Raw genomic sequence first — 24,637 nt, 5'->3', positions numbered from 1 at the left:
GTATGCTTGGATTCCGTTAAATATTAGCTAATCATTTACGTACCATGCGTGTAGGCTTTCTGTGCCAGTGTGTTTATTTTTGTTGTTTGTTTTCCATGCAGCAGTAAATTTGTTTGAGAGGTGAGGGTATTAAGACGTTCTGCTAAAGTCATAAGGAAACTAAAATTACTACTCTCCTGGTCATGGCAATAAAACCATTTTTAAATAGAATTGTTTTTCTGTCTTGTCCTGAACAGCTGAACAGACTACCCACTTTCTGTGACCTATGTTTGCAGTGAATTGAAAGCAGACAGATATTAACCCTTATGTCTCATTCAGTATTTGTTTATTAACCACAAGTCAAATCCAATGAGTGTGTGCGTGTGTTGTTGTCTGTCCTGTGTGTGTGTGTGTGTGTGTCCTGCCTCTCGCCTAAATATGCCCAGAGATAGGCCCAAAATACCCCCGTCCCCTCCACCCTGCAAACCTGATACCAAAAGCCGGTATAGACAAATTGGTTGGATGGATAAATGGAAGCCATATTGTCATTTACCTCCATTACTGCTTGTTGCATGTGTTCCTAATATTGTGCAGTCCCTGTCTTTAGTGTCTTTTATTATCTATTAACAGTTAGCATTATCAGCTGTAAACATTAGTCTTCAGCTGTGTTACTTAAAGAACGTAGACCCTTACCTTAGCTTTGAGATTCCCAGTATGTTCTACAACCAGAGGTTGAAACAAACCTTTTTAAAAGTAATTTTTCTTAAAAAGCTCACTGTTACATGGATGTCCTGATAAACCTCCATAGACCATAAATATAAGTCAGCAGATTAATAATAGCATATTATGCCCATACTTCCTGTTTGTTGCTGAAGTTGGCACGGGGTCAATTTACTTCTTCACCAGTAAATAAAACATCCTTAAGGGTCCTTTTTCACTTTAAAAAGCAGAATACAAAATGGCCAAAACTACAAAAGTATGAAATGGCTAAATGGTAAAATGAACAGTGCCTAGCATAAATCTGAGTGCTTTTGAAGCACCCTGAATGAACAGCCAATGAGCCTCTGTAAATAGCCAACCTTGAGTCTTCTCCTTGCAGGAACTTTTTCCAGAAGAGTGTTGTTGTCAGAGCAACCTGATAGCTTTTACGTATGGTTCATTCACTGACCTAAAAAAGACTGGATTTTTTATTTGTCAACCACTCAGTATAGGATATAAATCTGCCAACCCCAGTCACCAGCTCTTTTCTTGATAGTCACAATCTCTAACCTCAACTTAAAACCAATTATATAATTTTCATGCACACATTTATATTTGTAGCAGCCTACGTTTTTATTCACTGTTACTTATTTGCTGCTATTTTGTTGCCTGTTGATTCATTCCTTTTAAGTGCTCAGATCATCATCAGTGCAGGGCAATTATACAGTTCAATATAAATATCAGGTAAACTAGTGTTTTATTGTTATTTTTTTGTTTATTGTCATTTATTGTTCTTTTCTTTTTTATTGTTACTTCCTTTTCTGTATTGAGCTTGTCTTAGCCTTGTTGTGTTTTTATTGTTTTTCTTTTTGGTGGTGAGGATTGGATTGCTGCCTTGACTCAAATTTCTGCACAATAATTCCTACATACCCAGACTGAGAGTGTGTTCACCGGTGGTTAACAAAGAATCTTCAGTCTTGAGATGCTAAAGATAAGGAGTATGGTGTAGACACTGTGATAAGAAAAAGAAAGAAGAGAGTCAGAAAAATAAATGTTAATCATAATTGATATTTCTTTTTAATATTCAGCAATGCTATCATATTAACATGCTTTCCCGCAGCCAACCCAGTAATCCTCAAACTCGGACCTTAGTCTAAATAACAATTTATTTCTCAAACAGATTACCTGAGCATAATTTCACTCTCTTTCATCATCCCACACTCTGCTTTGCGTTCCTTTGTACCAACAGCTTTTTTTCTTGTGTCTGACTTGCTCCTCAGCAGGATCTTTATAGTCATATTTATTGTAGCTGCAGGCATTATTTATGACTTTTTCCTCGCTCTCTGTCAATTTCCTCCACTCCTGTGTCTCTTCTCCTTGTGCCGCCCACTCGAACAAACATACCTTAACTCATCCCAGTCCACTGGGAGGTTGTTTTCTCTAGGTTGATCTAAACCCCCCACTGCCCACCCTGGGCCCCACTTTGTGCGTGTCAACAGGCCAACAGATGCAAATGAATGGAAGCAGACGAAAGCTGTTCATGCTTGCTGCTTCAGTGGGTGGAGGATGGGATAAGAAGGGTCTTTGGTCATGTTTTCCCCCCACTGTCCATACCTTAGTCTCACAAAGAAACCCCACCCCAGACAGATTCAAAACAATGCCGAGAGCTAGGTTAGCTCAGGTCACAATTTTGGCATGAGAAGTCTACTTTTTCCATTAATCTAAAAACATTTTAAGAGGAAATAATGATAAAATAAGCAGAGTCAGGGTTTTGTCATTGATCTTGTGATTGAGCTTAACAAATGATGAGAAGCTTAAACTATGTCTCCTCTTTTGTTTTGTCTATCTTCGCTGCAGAGGATATGAACGTCTCAAAACAGTTTTTGTCTCTGAAAATCTTTGCTTGTATGTCAGTTGACCTGTTGAAATCATTGAGGTGCATTGTGCCTGTTGCCACAGCAACCCTGGCTTCTCCTTTTCTGTCTTTTTCCCTCTCTGTCCCCTCGACTTTTAAACACCCTCCCAACACGCATCCACACAAACACACGGATCCACATACTAGAGCAAGGTCACGTGACTATGCTGACGTCAGACTGGGGAAGCAGGCTGAGAAACGAGTTAGTTTGTGGGCTTTGAATAAACCTCCAGCTCAGACTGGGAGACCATCAGTTGCCGTTAGCTCTGCTTTCAGTTGCCGATTCGCTCCATTTCTCCTCCCCTTGGGTGTACTATCCCCCCTCCCTCCTCTTCTTATCATTGTTTTCTCTAGCGCTGTCTTTTATTCTCGTCTTTTGCTTCTCCTCCTCCTGCTGCTGTTGCCGCAAACTTAGTCTAGAGCGAAATTCCTGTGTGATGGACTGCTGAACAGCTTTTGGTCCGCTACGAAGTGAGGTAAGGTCCCATATTTTGTCTTTGCATGTGAATTATCTGTGCTTTAGTTGCCAGTGTCTGCCTTCAGATGCATAAGCAGCAAGCTAAAGCTGGATAAAGAAGGGGTTCATCCATTGTGTCAGTCACATACTTTTGTAGAAGGGAAGTTGTGAATTGTGAAACAAATGTTTTGATACTCGATTTAGCTAAACCTGACATTTGAGTTACTGCAAACAGCTGTGTGACGTGTGAGGGCTTTCAGGGAGACCCCTGATAGAGACTGGCTCTCATAGACTCTTTTGGGTTCTTCACAACAAACATAACTGCATCTGTTTTCAAACCCCCTACAGGAAGTGAGTGCATCACAGAGTTAGAGGAGGAAGGAGAGTGAACATTATAAGGACTGTGCGGTTGTCGTGATGGGTAGCGCCACATGGCTTTTCCTCCTGAAGCGTTGCTTATGTTAGAGGCAGCAGTGTGGGCTGGGAGCTGCTGGCTCTGACTGCCAGAGAGTTAGAGGCAGTGAGGGGGCAGAGCAGCTGCCACCTGCCCCCTGTGATGAGGTGGGAATGTCTTAGAAACATGCATATTGATAGATTCCTTGTTATACTTAGTTTTGTGGTGATTATGAATCTGAATATATTATTTAATATCTAATATTAATACTTTAATATTTTATTAAATAATATTTTGGTCTGTGAAGGGTTGTCCTGTGAATACCAGCCCAATAAGCAAACAGCAAAGCTCTGGAAACACACAGAATGAGTTCACAGAATTTCTTAAAATACAAGAATTTATTAATAAAAATAAGTCAACTCAAAGTCAAAGATATTTCAATCAACAAACCCTATACTATGCTAAAACAACCCAACTAAACTACCAAGCAGAATGAAAGAATAAGGAAGACTAATGGGCTATGTACAATATAAACAAGTTGATTAAAGATGATTGAAAACCATGACCGAAAGAGGGCCAAGTATTATTTTGAAGAATCTGGAAATGAAGATAAGTTAGTCTTGGAACCAATTTAGGCAATAATTGGTATACCTTTAAACAACCATTCACAATGCAAGATCAGATAAAACATTATTTTCATAAAAACATAAAAAAAAAATGATTTTCTGAATAAAACCAACCTTCTGGATGACTAATTCTCAACGGTGTTTAATTAGCTGCCTTTATTTATTAAAATAATATTTATAGAAATATTATTTTGAATAAGAACCAAACCTTTCTGGATAATTGGGCCTTAATGGTGTTTAATTAGTTATCAAGTTTAGTAAAATAATATTTAGGTAAAAGTTATTTCCTAGATTGGAAACTAACAACCTTTCTGAGTAAATGATCTTCAGCTGACTCATAAAGTGGGCGAGCACATGTTCTTAGCCATTAGCGGTTGGAGCTAACAAAAGAAACTTGTAGCTGGTTACCAAAATCAAACACATACCTTTAAAAAAAAAACCACTAATAAAAGGGTTGAAATGCAAACGCGTGGACGGCGCATTATGGCCGATCTTCTGTGTTTAAAAACTACCCTTTAAATAAAGTTGTCTTAACTTTAAAAAAAAAAAAACACAACACAAAACACATCCTTAGCTGAGTGCTTGTCTGCTAGCACTTACTGCAGCTGAGAAACAAACATCATTAAACGAACATTTTGATTATCGTAAATTCCAGACTACAGAGCGCACCTGATTAAAAGCCACATGCTCTAATTTTAGAAAGAAAACCAATTTTGTACTTGTACAGGCCGCACCGGATGTTAAGCCGCGGGTGTCCCACTTTGTAATATGAGATATTTACACAGAAAGATATTACACAAGAGAATTTATTTTACTTTTAATTTAATCCGTATGGTAATATCAACAAATGCATATTGCAAATGCCTTTTTTCGAACAGTGCCTGTAACACGGCTACCTTTAAATATACGCACGTTATCAGCAACACACAAATTACGTTGCTTATGCTTTTTTACCTAACAGTGCACGGACAAAATTCCAATATCTCCTAACTGATATACACTGCCGCCTACCAGGTCAAAAGTCATTGATCGCCTTCTTCATTTTCTTCCTGCGCACTGAAGTCCTGTTCTTCAGTGTCCGAATTTAACAGCCTCATCACTCACTTCAACCTCTTCGTTGACGCTCTCACCTGAGCGCACCCGGTCCCCTTAATCACGCAGCAGGCCAGCCTTTAGAAACCCGTTGGTGAGGGTGAATACGAATGACTGATTTACAATACCGGTAACTGAAATGTGAAAGTGCTTTTGATTTATCGCATTGAACCTCTTTTAACTACTCATCAATTTCATTGGTCTACTGTTACCAGGCAAAATGTTTTTGGCGGCATGAAAAAAAAACATGCATTAGCCGCACCGTTGTATAGGCCGCAGTGTTCAAAGTGTGTGAATAAAGTAGCGGCTTATAGTCCGAAATTTATGGTGTTTAAACTAATCTTCTCTGCCCAAACACTACCTGTTACATGAGCCGTGCTGAGGAGAAGTTGTCCGGGGAGATGAAGTTGAGGAAAGCATCCAGCAGTGCTGGAAGTATGTTTATGCGATTTATTTTTAAAGTTCCAGAAAAGTTCTTACTGGGCTTTAATGTTGTAACACATTGCTGGGGTCCCAACAGTTTACATATATTTTTTTCTTTTCTTCAACAAAAATATTATTTATTTGGGAATTTTTAGTATTTTAAGGAATTCTCTTGTTTAGCAAGAAAGCGTTCTAAGTCAAGCTTTCTCCTACCTTTAAGTATACCATGATTTCAAAATGCAAACCTCCGCTTTAATGAAAGGGCTGGAATTACCATAGAGTCCTGAAACTGTATGAAGCACAAAGTAATTTCACACTGCCCCTCCCCCACTCGATGCTGCACACAGCACATGTCAGTGAGCTGGCTGAATGGAGGGGCCAACACTGTTCTTTTGCATACAAGACAAATTTAGCTGTTTGGAAATATTTATGATCCCGAAAAATATGGAGAGTCATGGCATGAAAGCTAACCAACTACCTTCCCCATTCAACCTTACTTGGGGGAAGATGTTTTTGGCAAGCTATGAGTGGCATGTCTTTGTTTACTCTAGAAAATAGACCAACCAATTAACCAGCTTTTAAGCTCGTTATATTATTTTGTCTGCAGTAAGGAAAAGGTGGCATTGGTGTTTTAATTAGGAGCAATCACATCAGTGTATACCTTTTTGTTTAAAACTTGAATGTACATACCTTGATTATTTTTCTGTCATACTATGGAAATCCCTTACTGGCCCTAGCAAACATTCCCCTCATCCCTGCATGCTTTCAACTAAAGTATAAATTAATTACTTTGGCTTATATTCAGCTTAAATAGACCAAAAGGGGAGGGGAATCTAAAGAATAAACAATATCTTCTCTTTTTTCATCTTTGTCAACGCTGCTTTCCCCCGCTTTACTGGGAGACAGCTCCTCAATGGCTCCTCTGCTCAGCAGTGCCTCCCTCCTCTTACTTAATGATGTGGAGATCTGCCAGTGCATGTAACAGCTCTCTGTGACAGAATCTGAAGTCTTAAAGCTGCAGATATCTGCCAGCCGATTTAATTAAATGTTCACTGCTGTTCAGAAGATAAAGACACAAATTAGCATTTGTTGATTACCTTAGGATTTATGGCTCGGATTTAAGGGAAATGTTATGGTGACATAATACCCTACATGGTGCATTTGTCAGGGAAACGCACCAGATTAGATAACAATCAGGCAAAAACGTTGAAGTAAAGGAACAATTTCAGCTTTAGGGAAAAGGTTTTGCGAGTATAACAAAGAAATATGAGTAATTAAAAGCAAGAAATTTACCAAGCATTGACTGGTTCAGATTTCAGTCTAAAATACACTATGATGCCAAAAATATTTACTCACCAATTCTAATTATAATCAGGTGTTCCAATCACTTCCATAGCCACGGGTGTATAAAATCAACCACCTAGTTATGCAGACTTTTTCTACTAACAGTTGTGAAAGAATGAGTTGCTCTCAGGAGCTCAGTGAATTCCACGAAGCCACCAGTGCCTCAAGCCCCGTTGTGAAATTTCCTCGCTCCTAATATTCCACCGTCTACTGTCAGAGGTATTATAAGAAAGTGGAAGCAATTGGGAGCGTCAGCAACTCAGCCACGCAGTGGTAGGCCATGTAATCTGTCAACATTTCCCTATGCGAAAAAGGTTAACAAACCTAATAATAAGCGGTTGTTTCACCCCTTGGCAGCGAAAACTGCCATCAAGAGGAGTCTCACTCTGGGAGAATTTTGGCCCACTTTTCATTGCAGAATTGTTTTAATCCAGCCTCATTTTTTTAACATTAACAGCCAATTTTGGGTCACACCACAGCATCTTAATCTGATTTAGGCTCAGACATTGACTATGCCAATCCAAAACCTTTAAATTTTTTGTGTATGACTTACGGTCACAATCGGATAGCTGGGTCCTTCAGGTTTCTCTGGTAGTGAACAGAGTTCCTAAAGCAGCTAAGCAGCCCTTGACTCACACTACCAGTATCATATGTGAGTATTGATTGGATTTTTTTTTTATCTCTGAAAGTGTGTATTACGTTTATGGCAGATGTATGGCGACACGTCTTCAAAAAGTTTCACTTGTGTCTGTCCACAGAATATTTTCTTGGGGATCATTAAGATAGTTTTGGGAAATGCAAGACAGGCCTTTTTGTTGTTTTTTGTCAGCAGTGAGTTTTGCCTTAAACCTCAAACCGCAATCTTTGCTCAGTCTCTTTCTTATTATTGAATCATGAACTGAGGTAAGTGAGGTCCACAGTGCTCCCCCAAAAAGTTCCCCTTATGCAGTTTTTCATGATAAATAAAAGTGATGCAGCAGAGGAGAGATTTTGGAAGAATGAGCAAAAGCAAAGTTGAGCATTGTAGTGTCTGAACCGCTAGTTTCCAACTTGGTTTCCTACTGGTGAGCTTGACGTGCCTTTTAATCGTTAGAATAATCTGTCTGTGTTGAGTGGTTTGAGCTGGAAAACAACTTGAAAAAGACAACATGTTGGCAGCTGCCCACCCTTTACCAACCAGTTTGGTCCCACTATCAGACTATCAGGGGATTCTATACAGCCGCACAGCGAGTGGGACAGTAAGGTGCACCTTAAACATTAAATTATCTACCATAAAATTCGTCTAAAATTATAAAATGTAATTTTTTCAATGATCAAATACAACCACAGTCTTATTCAAGACTTATTGAACATTCTCTACCATTTGTTCTACTATTATATATTGGTTTTATTAAATAATCTGATGAGAACTCCATTTATTTTCACACTGGTCCGTTTTCAATGCTATACAATCTAAAATAAAGTTGGTATCAGAAAACGTTAACACATTATTGATCAATCACTAATAAAGTGTATGATTTCATAGTCCGACTATTATTACTATTGCGGCATCTTTGAGTATTAAATTTAATGTAATTTATAATCAGGTATCTAAGTATTTTATGTTCCTAGACCTGGTCAGTGACAAATCATGAGAAATAAACATTAGAAGATTTAAATGCTCGTCTTCGCAGGTTTATGATAGAAATGCTTTGTGAAAGAGGCTATTGATTTTGCTGCAATCCCTCCTCCTGAGTAAGCATGTGGCAGAAAACAAATGACTTACTGTTAACAGGAAAACACTTTCCTCAAAGCCAGCCTCAGTATGACAAGCCACTTGCCACGACCAACTGGGGTTTTACAGGACAGAGCAGACACAGGAAACAGAGAATCCGTTATTCCCCCAGGTTAGCTAGTTTTGTGGCTCTGTCATGCTATTGCAAGGAAGTCCGTTGTAATAATTGATCTTATAATACTAACAAAATCTTATTTTTCTTTTAATGATTCAATCTGGCTTGTTTGATACATTGATTTGGAATATTGTTTTCTACTGTGAATTGGCACTGTATAAATAAACTGAATTGATCGATATTTGTTTGCAGCGCATTGTATTTGAAATTGCACGATGACTAAAACAGGTGACATCGTGTCTCAGTGGAACTCACTTGTATTAATGAATGAATCTGAAAGGTTATTTCAAAATAAATAAGAAATCCCCAAGTTGACCTTAGTTGCATGTTTTAACTATACATCACACGCCTTTCTGAGCAGACCTGAATACCCTGGTATTCTGTGAGGAAGGGCATAAGATTGAAAGTTTCTGAAAAAATGTTATCTCGTGTTTTGTTTTTGGTTTTTTGGGATCATTTTTTTTACTTTTTGTTTCTAAACTCTAAATTTTATAATGTTACTAATAATCACATTAGATTTGGTAAATCTTTCCCATAAGACACAATTGAATTTGTAATTAAGAATTACCTGTGCTGAATCATATTTTAAAAAACGTGTCTGTTCCGTTCCGGTTGAAAACAGTATAACAATAATGTACAAAAAATGAAAACATACCACAAACTACCTGACATTTCAAAAATGAATCATTTTTCAAGAAGAGTTAGAAAAGCCACTTCTGCTTTGCTGCGACATGGGATTAAAAGTAAATAAAAATGCTTGAGCAAACAATTTTAGTTATGTAATACCTCATTGTTATTTGTTTTACTACTTTCAAAACTGCTGGCTTTTTTAATCTGCTCTAAAGTTATAAGGACCTGAACTTTGCACACAGATCATCCCCATCACCTCTCTATAGCAGTGTGTGTGTGACAACAGATGGGCGAGAGTTGTTGACTCTGGTTTTAGACATATCACGGAGTGAGTTTTTTCATCTATCAATATAACTTAAAAAGCTACACACAAGCTGAGCTGAACCATATAACCCGGGCTTCTATAACATCTTGTTTTGTGGTAAAGGTAGTCTCCTGTAACGTTGGTGAAAAGTTAACTTGAAGGCAGTTCATGTAACTGTTGATTTATGACCACAGACAGAAAGAAATAGAAAGAAGGAGTTGAAGTGGGAAATATACTCGGAGATATGACAAGAGGCAGGCACCGGAGGAGGCAGTTTTTCCTTCCTCCATTCATCCGACTCTGTTATCTGGTGTTGGCTAAGGAAGCTGAAAGTCCTGAAGCATTTCTGAAAGACATAGGGCCTCTTTCCTTATCTAGTCAAGTATTTAGTGAAAGAAAGGGGTTTCTGTAGATAAATGAAAGCTCAAATCAAAGAGATATAGGATATTCCTATTTTTAATTTGAAAAAACAGATCCTAAATGCCATTTCATGTAATGTAGAACTTTTTATCACCCCCGATGAACTTGTAGCAAAAAATAAAATAATAAATAACCCTGGAAACTTTTTGCTGTGATGACAACTGTCCTGTCCTGGAAATCTTTTGTTGCGGATTTTGACTTTCCTTTCTTGCTCTCTACGTTCACATATGACGCGAGTCTGAAAATAATGAAACAATACGCATGTTGTAAAACATCATGTCCTCTCACGTCTTTGAAGTAAGCATGTTGCTTTTGATCCAGCCCCATTGTGTATATTGTGTGTGTATTGGGATCAGTGATGTAGAGTGACATTTTTTACCATATTTAAGGATCAATGAACTATCAGGATATAAAAGCTCAATGTTTAGGAGGCACCTCCAAACAGCATTTAGAAAGTAAAATAAAAAGTTAAATAAAATTTCTTAACTCTGTCCTAATTTATATTGGAAAGGTTTTTTTTAGGATTTAAGTACATTCCAGGAAGTCATTGTATTATTATTATTCATTTTCTATATTTAGACTGTATTTAGGCTGCCTATCTTCTGCAGTAGTTATGTAATAGAAATACTTACAATTATATTTAATTATTATTACTCTAAATTATTTACAGATTATGTTTAAAACAAATTATGGAAAAAAAAATATTTATGTTGTGTAAATTCACATCAACACATCATCACTACTCCTGGCATCAAAAGCAACTGAATATTTACAGGATGAAATACTAGTAGCTTTCTCACTTACACTTCAATGGTATGCATGCACTCACATCCCCACAACCGTTTTTACTGTAAAAATGTTTAATATTTCATAAAAAAAACACGCTCTGAAGAACAAGTAGGACCAAAGACTGAGGGGCCTCTCTCTGTGATCGCTGTACTGAAGTAGCTGTGACATTTTCCAGTATTTTGTCTGTACTCAGCTTTAAAGGTCAAAACGAAAAGGATCAGGATATTTAAAAGACAATTATACTTCTCTGCTGAGGTGTTGTGTTTTGATTCTGAGGTTCACCCGGGTGAAGTGTGCTTACTCACTGACTGTCAAAGCAAAACCTCACTGGATGGCTGTGTCACACATTTGCTGGAGATGATTTTGTTCTCATAACAAGAGAGAACATATAAGGGAGATATTACCCAGCGTTTTAGTCGAAATCTTTAATATGAAGAAACAATAGACATTAGAAAACTATTAAGAATGTGTATTATTTCAGCTATTGTTTTAGTGATTAGTGGTTGAAGTAGGATGTGTCGGTATTGTGACTGCCTGTCTGACTTACACTGCTTCTCCTATTATTTAGTGACCGCGGGAGAAGAAAAGGAAATGATGGGTCACATTATTCATAGTTTTACAATAATCATTTAACAAACAGCAGCACCTTTTAGACGTAAGCTTGGAATATAGAAGACACCTCCAAAATAAGATGGTTTAATAGGGTCAACCTGATTTAAAAAAACAAAAACCTTTGGAAACATTTAGATTTTTTTATGTTAGGTATTATTTTTACAATTATCAGTTCTCAGTAACAAATGAGCAAATGATTACCCATTTATTTGTCAATATTCAATGGGCTTTTTCATGAAAGGGTTGTCAGCCAGTTCTAACCCCAAGGAGACGTTCTGAAGGACCAGCTCACATAGAAGCTGGTTCAGGAAAGCTATGGGAAACAGATGTTCTATTTTTAGTCGCAGGGTGGAATTCACACACACTGTTAGATCATACGTTTCTGTGAGCTTTCAATTTCTAGATAGCTAGAATAAACTTGTTGTTGGCTTTACTAACATTTTCATGCAGTTACAAGATTTAGACAATTTGTCAAGTCCACTCAAACTATAACTCAGTTGTGAATAAAAGCTAAATATTACTCAAACTTAAGAATCCAGCTGGTTGGAGAGGTGCATTGGTTTGCAGGTAAAGTGTAAGAATTTCTTTTTTGGAGGGTTGCTTGTTGACATACATTTATTTCTCACTCAAAGAAGTCTGCAGAAAGAACATGAAACTATTGATCATGGTGTATATGTGTGGACTGGATATCTGGATATGATTAAAAACCATAACATGCCAACCATGCCTCACTCTGCTTATGCTCGCTCTCACTTTTTGTGCTAGAAGCCACAACAGTGACGTTGTATGTATTTTTTCTTTTCACATGTCTCGCATTGTCCTCACTCTGTTTCCATTACACTTCAGAACCAAGCCGAAAAAGGTAATGACAGGTAAACTGTGTCAAAGCTACATTTATTTAGTCATACTAAGAGTCTTTTTCTTCTAATTTTTTATATATTGACATAATCCCCATCCACTGTTGTAACATACAGTATGTGTTACAGCCTTTTTGACTGTTTTTATTTTTTATTTTTTTTATGGAGGAATAAATATGATATAATCCATAGTGTAGCATAATCCTAACTCTTGTTGCAAACATTAGATATAAAACAGTGTTGGCTGTTTCATCATACCTGGAAAATAAAGATATGTATCAGTCCTTTGGTTTCTAGTTGAAAATGAAAAGGTCTGCGTTTCTACTGTTTGTGTATGCGACAACGGTGCACGTTCTCTGAAAATGGCACAATTTGAGAGTATAATGATTTTGAATCTTTTTTACAAGGAGGCCCTGGCTCATGCGCAGTATTTCTGATATCAGTAGAAATTAATGAGCACGCACACAGCATAATGGCTGCTGACCAGTTTAAAACCCTAAGAAGATGAAGATATTAACAATAAAATTGGCAGATTGCAGAGTACTTACTTGTGCTGCTGACTCTTTTTAATCTAACAATGGTTTTCCAACAAATTACTCATTTTCTCCCCTTGTTTTGTAAGCAGGAAGTTTTTGCGCATATTTTTGAGTTTCAATAAATATACCGCCTACTAATGGTGTGCCAGTGGAATTACACCATCTTCGCGTCTCTACTATTGCTGTGTAAACGGAGATTGTAATTAAAAGGCTGTTGTGTAGATGGGGATGGGTACTTTTATAGCTACCAAGCGAATTCCATCGGTACTACTGAGTATTCATGTAAAATCAAAAAGTACTATGTTTCGGTACCTAAATACATCATTGTGACACTGAGGGAGTGGAAGAGCAGAGGATTTTCCATGCCGGACACAAACACAGCATTGCACGCAAAAGAGCGTAATGACGTCAGTAGCTGCTGCTACGCTCAACAAATCATGGCTGATAGAAAGCACTCGGAAGTATGGCTTCACTTTTCAAAATGCAATGCAGATTACGGTCGCTGCAATATTTGTGACGTGAAGTGCAAGGCCAGCGGCGGGAATACTTCTAATCTGAGGAAGCACTTGGTGAAGCACAAGATTTTTCTCGTCAGCCTGAGATTTACGGCTACAACTCCTGCATTGAGCACCCTTAGCACGCCTGCATGCGTTAGCGACTCGTCTTCTGCAACATGGCTGGGTTTTAATTTGTGCATTATTAAGAAAAAACACTGCGTAGTCAGATGAGGGTTTTCATGTTGAATAACTGAGATGCTACAATACAAACAGTTGGCTGTTGTTTTGATATATTCATTAAAGTTTATATATTGAGAAATAAATATGTTAAATTGAAAATTTTTGAGATTTTATTATTAAACGAATTAAGATTTATTACCACATAAACACACACTAAAATACATAAAACTGGTGCCATTGAGTACAGGTATCGATTCTCAGGCACGGTACCTGGCATCGGTACCATATCAGTTCATATGTGAAAGCTACCCATCCCTATGTGTAGACGTCTTAACAGAGACGGGAAAAAATGTGTTGTGTGAACAGGGCCTATGGCTGGCAGCTGGCTGCTACCAGATGTGTTTCCATACAGACTAACTCATTTTTCCTAACACTAGGAATAAGTGTTTTAAATTAATTTCCTTCTTGTCAGCTTTAATGTTTTAATGCCTGCAGCAACAAGTGGGGGAGGGTTGACACTTTAGTATGCATTAGAAAACTCTGCACTGTATGTGCTGTCTCATCAAAGCTAGTTTAAATTGCAACAACTGTACAACACAAACCTTTACTGGTTTTCCTGACTTAAAAAGATTGACTTAAAAACATCCAAGGCATACCTTGAAATCGAAAACCATTTCAAACCTTGAGTAAAACTTAAAATCAATTGTTAAATATTTTATTGTCTGTGCTCCTAAACCAAACTTATTCTCAAGATAGTTCTCCGATCTTTCCCTTATGCTTATGTGATAACATGCTTTCACCATCACTCAGTGTGGATGTTAGATAGAAAACCACTTAGAATTCCTCAGTGCCTGCAGAGATCTTTGGCAAGGAGGGTGCATGCCTTTGGGGAATTTTTGAGGCCAAAAGAGTGCTGTTGCTAAAATATACCAGTACTTAAACAATTGTTACTAATTATAAGGTTTCAAGTCCGCTTTCCAAGGTGTGGCTAATAAGATGAAGATTTGTTTTCTACTTTGAGTATAACACGTCATAGTGGCAGCTGTTTACAATCCAGACACTGGGTTTGGATATCTTTCCAGTGTAGCTTGACTAATGCTGTGTTAGGATTTAGGCTGGCTGTTTATACTGCATGTATGCGTTGCAGGTAGCTGTCTGCCAGTTACTTCCTTTCATGTTTTCAGTCATTCTGTATAATGAGGAGAAGGTCTTGAAAAACTTGATTTTAGGATGGGTCATTGAGTTTACTGAAACTCACTGGTCACTGTTGTTTTACACTGTAACTGGTATTATTTGTTTAAAAGCACCTAAAAGTTTATGCTACACTTACACTGCTTGCGTACCTTAACTATATATTTTTCTTCATGTAATTATTTGCATCCTAATTTATTTAAAAAGAGCAATCCTGCTTTTTGTGAAAGTGAAAAAGAAGTTCAATGGAATTTTACTATTTTACAAAAATCCAAAGAAACTATGTTTTCTTGAGCACAGCTGTAGTTTGCAACTGATTGATTAAATCTGACTCCAAAGTTTACTACTGTAAACTATTTTAAATGGGACATTTCCGCTTTCTACTTTGTGGATTACTGTTGTAATATTAAACATTAGGGTTTTACTAAACTAAAATGTTTGGATCTCTGAACTAAATTGTGTTTTTAGCTTTCTACTTGACTGTGAAAAAATCCAGGCCATTTGGGTTCTTTAATTTGTCTTTTATTTTAAACAAGTGTTTAATAAATGTGCCGGAGAATGTTGGAGATGAGTAGCTTATTTTTTAAGCAATAAGAAAATGAAATACCTAGCAATTCAGTACTTAATCACATTAAAGGCCCTTATTTCATTATTTCAACTAATCCATTATCATTACAAAGCAACTTATCAGCAAAATTCTTCTATGTGTTTTCTCTCAAGAAGCTGTCAACTTTGGACTTCTGTTTAATGTCAGCTGGAAGGGCAATGATTCAGCTGCAGGAAAGCCCATGAGAAATAAGAGGAACATCCTGAGCAGAAAGATGGAGTAAGGAGTTTGAAATATCAGTGGTTTCCTTAGTTCTGTTTCACCAAAGGCTGCTTTGTAGTTCCCCTTATTTCTGTAAAGTGGTGACAAGGGGACATGTATTGAGTAAACACCAGAGGCCACTGGGCACGATGTATTAGTAACAATAAACTCTATTTTTTTAAAGGAATAAATAAAAGCTACTGGATATCAGTATTCTTAGTTTGTAAAAACCTACCCCTGGCTTTATAATCAGTTTGCCAGGTATTCAGTCCACGTGGACAGATTTGTAAACTGTTCTGGGGAATTTCCAAACAGTGTTCTGGTTTTGAGAAGCCTGAAATTAGACTGTAGCATGATTGAGTGGTTGTTAATCTTACATCAAATGATTTTAATGACCAGTTGTCTGCTTGGTTTACACATGTTTTATGATGGATGATTTTATTTTTCAAGTCAATTAAACTTTTTTATTGCACTTTTCAAACAAACATTATTAGAGAAGGTAAACTAAACAAAGTTTACAAAATAAGTTGCATGAAAAAATATTACAATTTGCAATTAATGAGAAAGAAATGGATATATATATATATATATATATATATATATATATATACAGGGGTTGGACAATGAAACTGAAACACCTGGTTTTAGACCACAATAATTTATTAGTATGGTGTAGGGCCTCCTTTTGCGGCCAATACAGCATCAATTCATCTTGGGAATGACATATACAAGTCCTGCACAGTGGTCAGAGGGATTTTAAGCCATTCTTCTTGCAGGATAGTGGCCAGGTCACTACGTGATACTGGTGGAGGAAAACGTTTCCTGACTCGCTCCTCCAAAACACCCCAAAGTGGCTCAATAATATTTAGATCTGGTGACTGTGCAGGCCATGGGAGATGTTCAACTTCACTTTCATGTTCATCAAACCAATCTTTCACCAGTCTTGCTGTGTGTATTGGTGGATTGTCATCCTGATACACGGCACCACCTTCAGGATACAATGTTTGAACCATTGGATGCACATGGTCCTCAAGAGTGGTTCAGTAGTCCTTGGCAGTGACGCGCCCATCTAGCACAAGTATTGGGCCAAGGGAATGCCATGATATGGCAGCCCAAACCATCACTGATCCACCTCCATGCTTCACTCTGGGCATGCAACAGTCTAGGTGGTACTCTTCTTTGGGGCTTCTCCATACCGTAACTCTCTTGGATGTGGGGAAAACAGTAAAGGTGGACTCATCAGAGAACAATACATGTTTCACATTGTCCACAGCCCAAGATTTGCGCTCCTTGCACCATTGAAACCGACGTTTGGCATTGGCATGAGTGACCAAAGGTTTGGCTATAGCAGCCCGGCCGTGTATATTGACCCTGTGGAGCTCCCGACGGACAGTTCTGGTGGAAACAGGAGAGTTGAGGTGCACATTTAATTCTGCCGTGATTTGGGCAGCTGTGGTCTTATGTTTTTTGGATACAATCCAGGTTAGCACCTGAACATCCCTTTCAGACAGCTTCCTCTTGCGTCCACAGTTAATCCTGTTGGATGTGGTTCGTCCTTCTTGGTGGTATGCTGACATTACCCTGGATACCGTGGCTCTTGATGCATCACAAAGACTTGCTGTCTTGGTCACAGATGCGCCAGCAAGATGTGCACCAACAATTTGTCCTCTTTTGAACTCTGGTATGTCACCCATAATGTTGTGTGCATTTCAATATTTTGAGCAAAACTGTGCTCTTACCCTGCTAATTGAACCTTCACACTCTGCTCTTACTGGTGCAATGTGCAATCAATGAAGACTGGCTACCAGGCTGGTCCAATTTAGCCATGAAACCTCCCACACTAAAATGACAGGTGTTTCAGTTTCATTGTCCAACCCCTGTATGTATGTATATATATATATATATATATATATATATATATATATATATATATATAGAAGATGGGGTCAGTGATTTGGTTTAAATGAGGCAAGATGTGACCTTTCAGTGAATTCAAGGAATTAGAGGTGTATTGGTATGTGTAGTCAACACATAACTTTGATCTTTTTTATTTACTTCAATAAGAAATGTTCTAACATACAGTACGTGTGTGTGTGTGTGTGTGAGTGTTCTTGTACTTGTTGCGGAGTGGGAACCATTTTTCGTATTTTTATCGCAAAGTGAGGACATTTTGACAAAGTGAGGACATTTTCCTGGTCCTCACTTTTTTAAATTCCGTTCTTGGGACAGGGGTTAGGTTTAGGACTAGGGTATGAATTGAGTTATTGTTAGGGTTAGAGTTAGGTATTAACTGGTTAGGGTTAGGGTTAGTGTGAGAGTCAGGGTTAGGCACTAAAAATTGAGGAAAATGAATGGAAGTCAATGGAAGTAATCGAAAAGTCCTCATAAAGATAGTAAAACATGGATGTGTGTGTGTGTGTGTACCGCTTATATCAGCCAACTTCAGGTTCCAGTCATCAGTTGGCTCTGGCTGAACTACCAACATGGCGGATAAAGTGCTGTCGAATCAATAGGCTATAAAATATTTTCAAAGTTCTGAAAGCTCAAAGTAGTCTAAAATATGTAAGTACTTCAACTTAGGTGATGATAAACTGATGTTTGGATCCTTTGGAAGGTTTGTTTGGGCACTACAGCAAAACAAGTTGGACCATGAGTAGCTGAAGATACTACAGCACACTACTGCTGCATAAAACATATCATATTTCCCAATAAGACAGACCAAATGAAACATATATGGGAAACTGATTTAGGCCTACTGAAGAACCTATTTATTTCAATTCAATTTCAATTCAATTCAGTTTTATTTATATAGCGCCAATTCACAACACATGTTGTCTCAAGGTTCTTCACAACAGTCAGGTACATACATTCCAATTAATCCTAACAATTGAACAGTGCAGTCGGAGTTAGCTTTTTATTCAAATTGGATAAAAAGTTTTTCTATCTAAGGAAACCCAGCAGATTGCATCCAGTCAGTGACTTGCAGCATTCCCTCCTCCCGGATGAGCATGTAGAGACAGTGGACAGTCACTGGTGTTGACTTTGCGGCAATCCCTCATACTGAGCATGCATGTAGCGACAGTGGAGAGGAAAAACTCCCTTTTAACAGGAAGAAACCTCCAGCAGAACCAGGCTCAGTGTGAGCGGCCATCTGCCACGACCGACTGGGGGTTTGAGAGAACAGAGTAGAGACACAAAAAGAACACAGAAGCACTGATCCAGAAGTACTTTCTATGGGAAGGAAAAGTAAATGTTAATGGATGTAGTTCCTTTAGTCGTTTCACCTAGAAAGAAAGAACAGATAAACTCTGAGCCAGTTTTCAAGGTTAGAGTCTGAAAGAGAGCACATATAATTAGTTACTGTAAAAGCTCAGTCAATTTCCATGTCTAGGAGAGAGAAAGGGTTAAACACTAAAAGACAGGGCTATGTGGATCATCGGTAGGGGGTGAGCATTAAGTTGTTGCCAGCAGAAGCTTGGACGATTCCCCTCTCCAGAAAGGTGTCACAGGTAGACACAGAGCTAGGCCAGGTGTAGCTTCTAGGAAGAGAAAAGAGAGAACAAGGTTAAAAGCTGAAATAACAGCAAACAATGCGAAATTGGAGAGTAGTGTGAGAATGTAGCGAAGAGGGTGAAAGTGATCATTATGTCCTCCAGCAGCCTAAGCCTATAGCAGCATAACTACACAGATAGTTTCAGTTCAGATTATTTAGTTAAACGGCGCTTATTTACAACAATGTCGTCTCAAGGCACCTCACAAAGGTCCCACTGATGGTCATTGTTATACTAAAAACCACAAGGATTGGGATACCTCCCTCTGTCAGACTGATTATAACCATTGGAAAAGAGAAGGGGTCATACAGGTAGCAGAAATGGAGGGCGTGTTTGCACCTCAACCATAACAGAGGCTAAACCTGACTCCCCCTTACTCCAACCAACAGGGAGGAAAGAAGACGGAGGTAAAAAATAAGGAAGATTGCTCAGGATAAACTAAGCCACTCTAACTATAAGCTTTATCAAAAAGGAAAGTTTTAAGCCTAGCCTTAAAAGTAGACAGGGTGTCTGCCTCACGGACTAAATCTGGGAGCTGGTTCCACAGGAGAGGAGCTGATAACTAAAGGATCTGCCTCCCATTCTACTTCTAGATACTCTAGGAACCACCAGTAAACCTGCAGTCTGAGAATGAAGTGTTCTGTTAGGAACATATGGAACAATCAGATCTCTGATGTATGATGGAGCTAGATCATTAAGGGCTTTATATGTGAGGAGGAGAATTTTAAATTCTATTCTGGACTTAACAGGGAGCCAATGAAGGGAAGCTAAAATAGGAGAAATATGATCTCTCTTTTTAATTTTCATCAGAACTCTTGCTGCAGCATTTTGAATCAGCTGAAGGCTTTTAACTGCATTTTGTGGACATCCTGATAGTAACGAATTACAATAGTCCAGCCTTGAAGTAACAAATGCATGGACTAGTTTTTCAGCGTCACTCCTAGATAGGATATTTCTAATTTTGGCAATGTTCCGGAGATGAAAGAAGGAAATCCTAGAAACCTGTTTAATATGGGATTTAAATGACATGTCCTGGTCAAAAATAACGCCAAGGTTTTTTACTTTATTATGAGAGGTCAATTTAATGTCTTCCAGGTTAAGTGATTGACTAAGCAGTTTCTTTTTTAAAGACTCCGGTCCAAAGACGACATCTTCTGTCTTTTCTGAATTTAGAAGCAAAAAATTTAACGTCAACCAAGTTTTTATGTCTTCAAGACATGCTTGTAGTCTATCTAACTGGTTGGGCTCATCAGGATTTATGGATAAGTAAAGCTGAGTATCATCAGCGTAACAGTGAAAATTTATCCCATGCTGCCTAATAATTTGACCTATTGGAAGCATATATATAGTAAAGAGAATTGGCCCAAGTACTGAACCCTGTGGTACTCCACAATTAACCCTGGAGTTTAAAGATGATTTGTCATTTACATGAACAAACTGGAATCTGTCAGACAGATAAGATTTGAACCAGCCTAGCGCTGTTCCCCTGATCCCTACAGCATATTCCAGCCTTTCTAAGAGAAGTTTGTGATCGACTGTATCAAATGCAGCACTGAGATCTAACAGAACCAGAACAGACACAAGTCCATTATCTGAGGCCATAAGAATATCATTAGTGACTTTCAGCAAAGCTGTTTCAGTGCTATGATGAGCTCTGAAACCTGACTGAAATTCTTCAAACAGGTCATTGCTGTATAAATGCTCACACATTTGATTAGCAACAATTTTATTTCCTAACTATTTCTCAAAAGTCTTTGTCTCATAAACAAACTGAAAACTATAAGATTACATTCACTTAAAACCTTAAATAAATAAAAAAAGTGCAAGCACTTATACAATTCCAGAACCCAGTTAAATAGCATTATGCTGTAGAAAACAGGTACAGATCCTCTGCTCTGTACCCGACTTTCTGCCAATCTGACTCAGACATTGTCATATGTGTTCGGTCCCTTTGGTTATTGCCAGAAACAGCCAAGAATGACCTGTACTAGCTGATGATTTTGGGGACAGTGAACGCTGGACCTGTTACTTCAGTTCACCGTGGCCCGTACCCATTTAGGCTGTTGAATGATTATGTCAGTTGCTCTCTGTGACCCTGTCAGGTCTTTATTTTCAATGGGGCTGCACAGTTACCGCAAATTTATCGCCATGGCAATATCAGTCTAGCAATAATCAATGCAGCAAATAAACTGAGACACAATCTTCACAGTAAGAGCATTTAGTATATATAGAGCACTCTGAATTTTTGTTAACGTAATGAAAATAGCCTCCAGTGTTCTCTCTGCTTGGAAAAACACAACCTGCAGCCGGTTTTTGTCTGTGACATCATTTAATAAGGGTAGTTGATCAAAATAGTTTTCTTTGTTAATTACTGCTTGTACTCATACTCGTCGTCTTCCGCTTTATCCGGGACCGGGTCGCGGGGGCAGCAGACTCAGCAGAGACGCCCAGACGTCCTTCTCCCCAGACACCTCCTCCAGCTCCTCCGGGAGGAGACCAAGGCGTTCCCAGGCCAGCCGAGAGACATAGTCCCTCCAGCGTGTCCTGGGCCGTCCCCTGGGCCTCCTCCCGGTGGGACCTGCCTGGGACACCTCCCGAGGAAGGCGTCCAGGAGGCATCCGGTATAGATGCCCGAGCCACCTCAACTGGTGGAGGAGTAGCGGCTCTACTCCGAGCCCCTCCCGGATGGCCGAGCTCCTCACCCTATCTCTAAGGGAGTGCCCGGCCACCCTACGGAGGAAGCTCATTTCCACCGCTTGTATCCGGGATCTTGTTCTTTCGGTCATGACCCAAAGTTCATGGCCATAGGTGAGGGTAGGAACGTAGACCGACCAGTAAATTGAGAGCTTCGCTTTTTGGCTCAGCTCTCTCTTCACCACAACGGACTGGCACAGCGCCCTCATTACTGTGGCAGCCGCACCGATCAGTCTGTCGATCTCCCGCGCCATTCTTCCCTCACTCGTGAACAAGACCCCGAGATACTTAAACTCCTCCACTTGAGGCAGGAACTCCCCTCCAACCTGAAGAGGACAAGCCACCCTTTTCCGGTCGAGAACCATGGCCTCGGACTTGGAGGAGCTGATCTTCATCCCAGCCGCTTCACACTCGGCTGCGAACCGCCCCAGTGCATGCTGTAGATCTTGGCTAGAGGGGGCCAGCAGGACCACGTCATCTGCAAAAAGAAGAGACGAAATCCTCTGGTCCCCAAATCAGACCCCCTCCGGCCCTTGGCTGCGCCTAGAAATCCTGTCCATAAAAGTTATGAACGGGACCGGGAACAGGTCCGACTTAGTGCCGGCAATGCGGACCAAACTCCTGCCCTGCTTGTACAGGGACCGGATGGCCCCTAATAAAGGGCCCCCGATACCATACTCCTGGAGCACCCCCCACAGGACATCATGAGGGACATAGTCAAATGCTTTCTCCAGGTTCAAAAACAAATGTGGACCGGTTGGGCAAATTCCCATGAACCCTCAAGTACCCTGTAGAGGGTATAGAGCTAGTCCAGTGTTCCATGGCCGGGACGAAAACCACACTGCTCCTCCTGAAGCCGAGGTTCGACTATCGGCCGGACTCTCCTCTCCAATACCCTGGCGTTGGCCTTACCAGGGAGGCTGAGGAGTGTGATCCCCCTGTAGTTGGAACACACCCTCCGGTCACCCTTGTTATGAAGGGGGACCACCATCCCGGTCTGCCAGTCCAGAGGCACTGTCCCCGTCTGCCACGCAATGTTGAAGAGGCGTGTCAACCATGACAGCCCCACAACATCCAAAGACTTGAGGTACTCAGGGCAGATCTCATCCAACCCCGAAGCCCTGCCACCGCGGAGCTTTTTAACCACCTCGGTGACTTCAGCCTGGGTGATGAAAGAGTCCTACCTCGAGTCCCCAGCCTCTGTTTCCACCAGGGAATGCGTGATGGCAGGGTTGAGGAGATCCTCGAAGTATTCCTTCCACCGGCCGATAATGTCCCCAGTCGAGGTCAGCAGCTCCCCACCCCCTCTGTAGACAGTGTTGGCGAAGCACTTCTTCCCCCTCCTGAGGCGCCGGACGGTTTGCCAGAATCGCTTCAGCCAACTCTTCCCAGGTCCGAGTTTTTGCCTCTGCCACTGCCCGGGCCGTGGCAAGCTTGGCCCCACGGTACCCGTCAGCTGCCTCAGGAGTCCCACAAGCCAACCACAGCCGATAGGACGCCTTCTTCAGCTTGACAGCGTCCCTTACTGCCGGTGTCCACCACCGGGTTCGGGGATTGCCGCCACGACAGGCACCGCAGACCTTACGGCCGCAGCTATGGGCAGCAGCATCAACAATAGATGCGGAGAACATGGTCCACTCGGACTCTACATCTCCAACGTCCCTCGGAATCTGGTCAAAGCTCTCCCGGAGGTGAGAGTTGAATACATCCCTGGCCAAGGGGTCCGCCAGACGTTCCCAGCACACCCTCACTATGAGCTTGGGCCTGCCGAGTGTCCAAAACATGCTGCCGAAGGTCTGATGATACAACAACATAGTCGATCATTGACCTCCTGCCTAGGGTATCCTGGTGCCAAGTGCACTGATGGACACCCTTAGGTTTGAACATGGTGGTCATTATGGACAATCCGTGACTAGCACAGAAGTCCAATAACAAAACACCGCTCGGATTCAGATTGGGGAGGCCATTCCTCCCGATCACGCCTCTTGAAGTGTCACTGTCGTTTCCCACGTGGGCATTGAAGTCCCCCAGCAGAATAATGGAGTCCCCAGGAGGGGCACTATCCAGCACCCCCGACAGGGACGCCAAGAAGGCCGGTACTCCGCACTACCACTCAGCCCGTAGGCTGAAATGATAGTCAGAGACCTCTCCCCAACCCGAAGGCGCAGGGATGCGACCCTCTCATCCACTGGGGTAAACCCCAACACGAGACGGCTGAGCTGGGGGGCGACAAGCAAACCCACCCCAGCCCACCGCCTCTCCCCTTGGGCCACTCCAGAGTAGAAGAGAGTCCAGCCCCTCTCGAGGAGATGGGTTCCAGAGCCCAGACTGTGCGTGGAGGCGAGCCCGACTATTTCTAGTCAATATCTCTCGACCCCCGCACAAGCTCAGGCTCCTTCCCCCCCAGCGAGGTGACATTCCACCTCCCTAGAGCCAGCCTAAGCATCCGGGGATCGGTCCGCCGAGGTCTCTACCTTCGTCCGCCGCCCAATCCTCTTTGCACCGGTCCCTCACGGTTCCCCCTGCAGGTGGTGGGCCCACTGGGGGATGGTCTCGTGTCTCTCGTTCGGGCTTGGCCCGGCCGGGTTCCACGAGGAGCAACCCAGCCACCAGGCGCTCTCCGACGAGTCCCGACCCCAGACCTGGCTTCAGGGTGGGACCCCGGCTCCGCCGTACCGGGCGACGTCACGTGCCTCGATTTTGTAGTCGTCATGAGGGGTTCTTGAACCGCTCTTTGTCCGACCCGTCAC

General features: G+C 40.7%; 1 protein-coding gene across 5 annotated transcripts in view; it reads left to right on the top strand.

Annotated features, from left to right (window-relative positions):
* The window catches only part of LOC124865545 (neurocalcin-delta A), a 109,999-nt gene that overhangs the window by 43,316 nt on the left and 42,046 nt on the right, over positions 1 to 24,637 (top strand). The window contains exon 1 of one of the 5 annotated variants that reach the window (XM_047360724.1): positions 2,688 to 3,069. The exons of 3 other annotated variants lie outside the window; for them this stretch is intronic. The gene's annotated coding sequence lies outside the window, so the exon portion shown is untranslated. Of the gene's footprint in view, positions 1 to 2,687; positions 3,070 to 24,637 lie in introns of those variants that run through there. One more of the 5 variants, XM_047360720.1, reaches the window with a different exon arrangement.

This window comes from Girardinichthys multiradiatus, chromosome 3, assembly GCF_021462225.1.
Source record: "Girardinichthys multiradiatus isolate DD_20200921_A chromosome 3, DD_fGirMul_XY1, whole genome shotgun sequence".
NCBI lineage: Eukaryota > Metazoa > Chordata > Actinopteri > Cyprinodontiformes > Goodeidae > Girardinichthys > Girardinichthys multiradiatus.
This window is presented reverse-complemented; position numbering and strand designations above follow the sequence as displayed.